We start from the raw sequence: 9961 nt of genomic DNA, 5'->3' as shown, positions 1-9961 counted from the left end.
CCCCCCCCCGGCCCCCCCCTGCGGCCGCGGGAGCCCCGGGGCCGCTCCCCGCCCTTGGTTGCAGCCCGCTTTGATCTGGTTTGGTTAAGGCTGATCTGGAGATTAGAGCCGCGCTCTGCAGCTTTCGGCTGCCTGCGCCCGCCGGAGCGGTGGGACCCGCAGCCGCGGGGCGCCTTGCTCCTTTCCGAGCTTCAGCACACATGCTTACGTGGAAAGCGCAAGCGGCATCACCTTGCCACCAGCGTTTTTGAAACGGAAAGAGCCGAGGAAGGCGAGACGCTGAAAACCGCGCCGAGTGTCATCTGGACTCTTTTTCGAGCTCACTTCAGTCCTCATGAGTTCCTGGCAATGTCTTGTCCCCCAGCCCCAAGCTCTTACTGCATTGTTTCGTTGTCAGGCATTTCTTACAAAATACCTCTGCGTGGCTACAAATCTCTGACACTTCAACAACAACAAAAAGACTCAGAAAAACAGGGCTTTTCCCCCGTCAGATTAAGCTATTTGTACCTAAAATGCCTACTTCCTTCACACCTGAGCGCTTACGGACCTAGTACTCCAGAAGTAAACATCTCCACACACTCCTCAGATACATTTGTTTTAAAATACTTTAAAATACAAACTGAATTATTACAGACTATTAGTGCAAAAAGCTGAGAACTCCATGAGCAGAGAAGATAGCCTGGTCACACACAAGTCAAAATGAAAAAATAGAGATTGAGATTGCCAAATTCTGGGGATATTTAAACCCTCAATTCTAGGGCCTCAAGAATCAAGCAGCAGGTCGTGTTTAGAAAGAGGTCAGTATTAAGGTGGGGAACACCATACTCAATTTGCAGAGCTGTATTACAAGGAACTTTTAAAAATACCACCATGGGAAATGCTACAAGCTGGTCTCGGCCTGCTCTACCAGGGTGTGGGCAAGCTACCTACTAAACCTCATGTGTTCACAAACCTTGTGTTTTGGTAGATCACTCCTGGTTTTTCCTCAGCTCTGGGTATCTCAGATGCAAACCTCAGAACTGGCATCTTCCTGGGCAGATCTAATAAACCAGTTCCCTGTCACTCCAAAGTAGATCACAGTCTACTTGGGACCAGCTTTTTAGAAAAGTTCTCTTTCCCCTCTGCTGAAATACGAGAGCTCTGATTTCAGGGTCAAGTTGAACTGGTTGTAGCAAAAGGAATTTCTCATCTACAAGCATCTTTACTCTTTGTAAAGAAAAAAAAAATCTTACCAAAGGAAAACACTGGGACTCAATTTCCCTCAGTGTGACCTTAGAATTATGTGACCTAACTCTGGTCCAAGTTTTTACGCAAGGCAGCTCTTCGTACTCATTGGATCTGGTCTTTAACAGGTGGTGAAAGACTGTGCTGCTTCCCCAGTTCTAAGGGGAAACTTTTTTTTTTAAACAATGTTCCTTGCCTTTCTCGCTTAGCTTCAAGTGGAAAATTTCACCCTGTCTCCAACTCCCACACACCATCAGCATCCTATCTAGAACACATTTTTTCTAACATTAATGGATTCTCTAACAGAAGACTTGCTTACCATCCAATGTAGAGCCATTCAGTGCTAATGACCCAGGACAGTTCTTATACAAGAAACTCAGATATATTTATTGATCAAAATAGCAATACTACACAGCTAATAACTCCAGTTCAAAATGGAAGTAGGACTACAATACAGTATTCACTTTCTGAATATCTGAGACACATAATATATGCCCAGAAGCGTCACAAGAATAATCTCAAAGCTACTTGTCCAAAGTCACAAAACTCGACGTATTTGAAAAACCTGTCGACTAATAAAAGTACTTAAATACATAAATATTACTGTACATCAGTTCACTGCAGATACTGTATCACTTTTGTTAACCACCTCAAAGAAGTGACAAAAGGCACATAGTATTTGCTCACTGCTTTGATACCTAGAAGCAAAAGTACTATAAATATCTAAAGGATTACAATCTGTTAAAGATCTTAGATTATATATACTGCACAAAATAGTGTTACCATATCTTAGCACATCAACTTATTGCAGATACTTTGTTCTCAAGGATGACACTACAATGAATATATATGTATGTTCATAGGTTATGCTTATTAAAATGATTCCTGTGCAAACTGGATTTAAATACTGTATCACGTATTTGAACTACAGACTTGTAGTCAATTATTGCCTCTACAGTATCTGAAAAACAAACAGCACTGTAAGTGCTGAGGAACCTTTCCTGCACGCTATGCTCTATCCCTGCAGAGCCTTAGTTGTCCAATGTCTCCTGGCACACTCCTGGTTTTGACATCTCCATCATACGCTCTTTAACATCTCCTTCTACACTATGTTCAACTTTAAATGCTGCTACTTATCCCACTGTTCATCTCCAGCGATATCAAACAAATGCTGACTTCTTCATTTGTAAGTGATAAGGAAACACAACTGAGCTCTGCAGCATATGGAGGGCAGGTACAGGAAAACTAGGGGAAAGTAGAAAAGGATGGAAAAATTTAGACTGATTCAGGGCAGATAAGGGATGTCAAATTTGATATGTGGAGACCCTGAAAAGATAAATGAGTAACACTCTGCCCTATCCCCCACATGGAAATGCATATATGCAGAGAATCTGCAGGATATCTGCACTACTAATTCAGCCTTGGTTTAAGTCAGTACGATCCTCAATCCACCAGGAAGTTCTACCGACCTGTGGATCTATCAATACATTTTAGAAGTGACAGAATTTCTATCACAAATAAAATGAACTCTCAAAGCTTCACTATGCATTAAAGAGAAAATGAACAGAATAAAATTTTACTATTATGCCATCTTGAAGATTAATTATTATTTTTAGATTTCATAGATCACTTAAAAATTTGTGATTTGAACTTCAAGCCCTTGAAGGCAGTCATGCTGCTCTGGGCAAAGAAAACTTGGCATGTTCTGAACAAAGAAAAATCCTTTAAACCTAGAAAACCAGGCAAACCATCTCCTATCATAACTTATCACGATAAGCAGCTTTTTTACTGAGACTTTACAATACCATTTTTCATAGTATGCTTCATGAATAAAATTAAGTGGTAGTAAAAAACCAAATACAGTTCCCAGAATTCTATATACAATACTTAAGAAAAAATAAATACTGTTATGATAACCATATTAGAGATTCAAACAAATTATAGTTTGTATAATATATTAAGAAGATAAGCCTAAAAAACTGAAGCTTATATTTGTACTTACAAAGTACAGCTGACATACTGTGTTATAATGTATGAAGTTTGACCAGTCTCTGTTTTCAAACAAAATATAAAGAGCTGCAACTCTTGGCCATGATCCTTTCATAGCCTTTCCTAAACTGAAGACACCAGGCAATGCCATCAGGTGCCAGCCACTTCCGCTAGCTTTGGCTGCCCGTCATTAAGAGCTGCTACCAAGCTACCACCCCTACAATGCTATAGGTACAGCTATTCTCTGTACCTTTTCTTGGCTGAATGCCTTCACATGCCTCTGAGCTTAATATGACATTAATCACAGATTCTTTTTGTCACAGTGGTGTCTTAAAGAGAGAGAGATTCAGAAGAAGCTGAAGGACTTTGACAGTTTGGGATGTTAATAGGAAAGCTGGTGGTGGTTTTGGGTGCTCTGGGGACAAATTGATGCTGAAGGACTATGCAAGTGCTCAGGGAAAAAGCACAGAGGCTTTTGAAATCCTTGAAGGCCAGACAGAGGGCACCAGAGGTGCTGTAGAAATTCTACTGAATTACTTATTAACTGGGGAGAATAAGGGAATATGGAATAGAAGTAAAAAGCTAATTAGAGGTTAAAATGACAGAACGAGTTCTGTACGTGGCACATGTACTCTACAAGTATTTTACTATAGCTACATTGAATTTTTATTACAATTCCTATCCACCTACAGAATTTCCTGACTGGTGGTTTTTTTCTTAAACACAATACTCTGTTGCATCTTAGATGCACAGTACTTGCAGTAGGCAATTTACCAAATGCCATTTAAAACAAACAATGCAGTGGGAGAGATGTGGTAGGGACCAACTATTTATTTACTGCTACTCATATTAGAGTAATTTTTTTGCAACACTTGAGATAATACTGAGATAGCAGCAGCTACTTTAATTATTCAGAGGCACATAGGGCCCATATTGGGATCTTTCAGATTCTAGCAGTATATGGGACATGCCAGGAGCACAGTATTGAGAAAGTTAATTGGACTGAGTCAGCTTGATCCATCAGAGATTACTAGGTCTAGACTGCCACTGATTGTGTCACACCTGACAATTTTGCAGAGATATTCAAGTCTCTACATGGTGCTCCCAAGTGCTCTTGAATACAGAAATGCAAAGCAAAGACACAAACTGACTTATCTGAGACTGCAGCCACACAAACATGAGTTGTCTGCACCTAGACTTAAACAGAGCCTGAAAACAGAATGGCTGTGTTCATAAGACATCACCCCTGAGATGGAAACTCAAAACTGGCGTTTGGGAGCCTCTGAACACATAGTGGAGTTAATTCACAACCTGTGTTACCCATCCAGAGATGAAAGAGAATACTGTAAAAGATAAAACCAAAAACACCCAGCAATGAAAAACCTGATCTGTGGGTTTATTTCTTTGAGATACAGGATGAAGAAAAGCAAGTGTATGAAACACAAGGTGATAAATTCTAAAAACTCACATCCTCTTACATTGGCATTCTTCTATACACTTTTTTTTCCCCAGGGGGTGGAGGAGACAAACCTTCATATAAATATAGGTCATAACATAAGCAAAACTGATTCAGTTATCTTCATATACCTATGGCTGAAGCCTTCAGTATTAAGCCATCCAGTTTCAAACTGCTAGCTCCACAAGGATGAAATACTGCCTGATCAATAGATGACGTGAAGTAAATTGGCTGTCCTTCTCCAGTTTCCACTCATCCAGACTTTATTACAAAATCTTTCATAATTGATATCCTCAAGGAAGGCTGAGAACTGAGTACAGAGGCTGAAAGATCTTTAAGCCTTGCAAAGCAGTCTTCTCCAGCACTAGTGACAGGGGAAATGTTAAGACATGATTGCTGATCATGCTCTATTTTGTTTTTTTAGATAAACAAAGGCCTTCTGGCTTGCAATCGGGGAATTTAAACTCTGCACATTACATTCAATAAAACAGATACCAACACATTCTTTTAATATTCTGGAAACTGGACATTTAAGGTCACATCATCTTAAATAACACAGAAAGTCAAAGCACAGAAATACATTTCTGGGGACAAAGAAGGTCTTTCATTGTCTGTGAAGCGCCTAGAACAATGTGCTCTCAGTCCCTAGTGTAATTAAAGAGTCAGTTCAGTATGATATTGCAAACAAATACAGTAGGACTCTAAACTATTTCCTTTATTGATTTTTTTAAAAAGCTCTCAAAGTATGATAGTGACATTTTCCAGTCTTCCCCCCCCCCCCCCGCCCCAACTGAAACAAGACATTCTAGCAGTATTTCTCTAACTTTTTCCATTGAGATCCTGAGGTTTTAAACCAGGTCATGTGAAGGTTGAGTTTTAAGAAATATAAGACTGTCTTGTTTTTTCTACTTACAGAACAAAAATACTAACATCAACTTGATTTTTCAATGAAGATCTAATAGAAATAAATCTTTCATTTTGCATGTTTCCAAATCACATGTACTCTGAATTGAAATGTATATCTGAGGCTCCACAGTAACTCAAGTCCCACATCACACAAAACGCCTGAAAAGCTATTAAGTTTAAAAAATTGCCCACATTGGAATCAATTATTTATATTACTAAAATTTTAAAAAGTTGTATATTAATCATGAAAAACAGAAAAAAGTCAGATTTAATAATCTGAAACAATGCTTTAATATGGAAAGTTTGGAAGACAGATTTATTAGCATCTCAAATAGTTTTCAGATACTAATATGAAGAAAACTTGTTAAAAGTACAAATAAATCTGGAAGCAGAATTGGAGATCTGTACTTTTGATTTACCTACAGCTCACAATGTTTTGAAGGAATTTTTAATAGCTTGTCTTCAGTTATAACAGTTTTATTCTCTAAACAGAGCACTCCAATAATAAATTACATTAAAATGCAGCTGCATAAACATGTTTACACACACTTAGATTTTCTCATTCACATTCCTTTCTCACAGGTATACCTTTTCCACTATGAACTAACTACATTTAAGTGTATCTTATGTAAGTGCACACATGTATAATGTCACTTGTAAAACAGTCCAGACTGACCAGAGGGAAAAACTAACACAATGCTTTATCTGAACATAAAATAAACAAGTGACATAAAAAGCTGTAATTCCATCACTTGTACGCCACCAGTATTTAAATTACAATCACCATCCTGATGTTATAACGAAAGTGGCTATTGCAGTATAATTTTTTTTCCAAATGACGGGAGAAACGCACTTCGCCAATATTGTTACAGTAACTACCACATTAAGATTAACTTGTCTATAACCAAAGAAATAACAAAGAACTACATTTCTCCCATCATTTGGAGGAATTCGTATAGCAACAGTTCAGAAAACACAACTACCACTGTTTCTATTTCAGCTGTAGAAGCAAAGGAAAAGTCACTTTTTTGGATTCATATTCTTAGTTCAGAAAACAGCAAAGTCTTGAAATGTAACCTTTAAAACACTAAGGTATCAATTACTTTTCTGATGGGGACCATTGTTCTGCATTTAAATTCAGGGAAACTAAGAACATAACATCAATATTCATTGCAACTGCGTAAGTATTGCCATATAATATGCACGCAATATAAACAGTTATGTGCAAAATAAACATTTATGTTGCAGAAATCAGAAGATTATTCATTTTGTGGCTCATTTCATTCACTTTCACAGCTAAGAGCAAACTGGGTGACAAGCGTAGTTCTGAAACATTTCTTCTACCTATCGCAAGTTCAACCTTCAGCCTACTGTGCTGTTCCCTTGGCTTAGTAACAGTAACAGGAGAGAAAACCTCTACCAGCTTCTTATGTATTCTTTTTTCTAAAGGATTTTCGAAATTAACTGCCTAAACCTTCAAATAGTGCAGGAAAGAGCTCCCCCTCTTTTGTGCACAACCCACATCACACCTTCACCTTTCCTCATTAGGGAAGTGAAATAAGCACCAAAGCTAATCTTTTTTTTTTTTCTTCAGAAAAAAAAAAAAGATGTGTTTGGCATAAACAAGCACTGCTAGAGCCCATAGAGGAGCTTTTATTTGATGTTGACACACTAACCAAGGCCTGACAAGGCAAGAGAAAATGCTATTTGAGCACAAACTCAATGTTTGCTCACTAGGCTGCTTGCCTGCCAGAGGGTTACCCAAACAGAGTTCCTGCAATGGGAAGTCAATCTTTTCTAGCTGTCTCTTAGCAAACAGATGGGAGCCTGGGAATTTCTCATACATTCAGATAAATCAAGAACCAGACCTTTCAGAGCACCGCCCTCCACAGCTTTAGAAGTAGATGTCAGATTTCTCTGGGACCCTCTGATTTCACACTGTTTAGACTAAACTACAGTTACTACCTATCATACACAAGTCACATCATTTCCGAAGCTGTTCACTAAAGTTTAATATGTGTCTGTTTTACCAGTTTCTCTAAGTCAAAAACCTTGAGACAAGTCTGAACTATGAAACATCTGTATAACATTCACCTACTTTTTTTTTTGTTAATGCTATCTCTATTCCTTTCATATTATGCCTAGGGATACTGAGGTGTGTCTTCTCAACAACCTGATTTGGCATTTTCTGCAGTGCAGACAGGCTCCCTGGAGCCATGCAGTTCTGTACTATATTCTTGTCAGTACAAAACTGCAACTGTATACCTTCCTGATCAATTCTCAAAAAATTGAGCACAGGGTATACAGAAATTGCATTACAGTTGTATCACAAAGCCTGATATATTATTTCTCTGCATGAGGTCCATTTAACACACAAAATTTTTATACTGAAGATGTCCAGTATTGACCAAATGTCTAAGATGATGTACTTGAAGGCTTTTCAAACCTGATGATACCTCTTGAGATTTACATTCAGTAAGTACAGCTGGATAACTATTTAAAGATCAAATTCAAGATCAGACTTCAATTAGATAACTTCTACTACAATCTCTGTGATGTATGTAGCCAATTCAGTTAGACAATATTGTTTTTTCCAATTACTACAGGGTACCCACTTTGTATGTGCTATACCTGCTCTCTTTCTAGGAAATTTGTCAGAATAGGATTTGGTTCTCTACTGGTTACATGAATTGTAGTACCAGATTAGCTCTCTTCACAGAAGAATTAAGGAATCTGGAGAGGATTAGGTGCTGAAATGTATTTTTGAGTACAGTTCCTTTCCGTACCCAGGATTTGAGGCTCATGAAGCACTCCAGGACTCTGAAGCAACAGGACCGATACTAGTCTTCTGTACAGAAGAACGGGGTATAGGAATTGACAGAACACTAGTCACTTTTGGTCATTACAGAGTACAGCCATGGATATTTTTTTTAATATCCTGGCAAAGAAGAGCGACTGGGTGTATGCCAGCAGTACCACAGCTGTACAAAGTCAGCACCAGTAAACCACCTCTGTATCAGACATGGAGACAGCCATACAGCAGCTGCCGAAGACCTCTGGCAGCCCTGCGGCAGCAGCAGCTGCACAGCCATTCCGTGGCTATGAGAAAAGTTTGGTCCCTTTGTAACTCCCTCCCTTTCAGCTCACTTAATTGGGCCATGTACCTGTTCCAGGGCATGGGCACTGCTAATTTTAATAAAGCTAAGAAATCGGTTTACTACCAAGCCATTGCACCTTTATAGCAGCGTTCAAATATTAAAACCTGAACATTCTTTTTTACAATTTTAAATCTTATTTAACAGAACAGCCTTGTTTAGTCTACAGTATTTAACAGTCATCAACCAGATACTATTTTAATATGAGCAACGCATGCATAAGATACTGACCTTCCCAGCAAGAACTCACAGACCAATCAGCTACTGAAAGCAAAAGAGCAGCCACAGAAAGATTGCTTCATTTATCAGAAGATATTAATCTTTTCATATATCCTTTCCAAAATGTATAAATTTACCAGCGGGGGGGGGGGGGAGAAAAATCTTTCCTGAAGAGTTTGCTTTAGAGACAAAGATAAAAAAATAACCACCCAACCTTAAGGAAAGCATCCCAATCAATTTTGGATGACTTATTCTTCATGCCTGCATGACGTATCCATTACTGGTTTTTTTTTTTTCCTCACAGTGGACAAAAAGGTATCACATGGATCTGGTCATAGCACTCAAAGTCAAATGCATACAAAGTTAACTGTGAGGCATTAGAAAAGACTGTAACATCCGCCAGTGTTCTTCCCACCTTCCCAGTACAACCGAGTGCAAGATGTCAGACAGGACCAGCAGTGTGTGTGCATAGTGAGTGGAAACAGGTGACCCTGAGCTCCTTGGTTACTGGCATATTATAAGCCAGGGGTGAAAGCAAGCTGTGCATTTCAAGGGGAAGGGGGGAAGGGAAGAAGGGAACCCGGAATGCTTGGCCCGAGGTCAGCGGACAAGGAATTTCACAGCTAGGCGATAATTTCAAGAGGCAAGTGCTTATCATGCGAACATGTGCTAAGACGTTCACCCACGCACTTCCTCCTTATACATTAGTTTTAATACCAATAAATTTTCTAAATTCAGCTCACCACATACCTGCACAAGCACATTTACTGAAGTAAGGATGGCAACCATAACAGGCAATAATAATAATAACCAGCAGGAGTGGGAAGATGTGCTTCTTTCAGTGACACTAATGATTTAGGTCCACTTAGAAGTATGTATGCATATAATGTGTATATTGTAGCATACACTATAAAAGAAATAGCTTTAGGGTGATAGTTAGCACTAAATAGAAACTTTTGAAAAATTTTGCTTAAGAAAAAGCATGTAGGACAGAATATAACTAAAAAGTAGA

This window comes from Haliaeetus leucocephalus, unplaced genomic scaffold (assembly GCF_000737465.1).
Source record: "Haliaeetus leucocephalus isolate CR32 unplaced genomic scaffold, Haliaeetus_leucocephalus-4.0 Scaffold577, whole genome shotgun sequence".
Classification (NCBI taxonomy): Eukaryota; Metazoa; Chordata; class Aves; order Accipitriformes; family Accipitridae; genus Haliaeetus; species Haliaeetus leucocephalus.
This window is presented reverse-complemented; position numbering follows the sequence as displayed.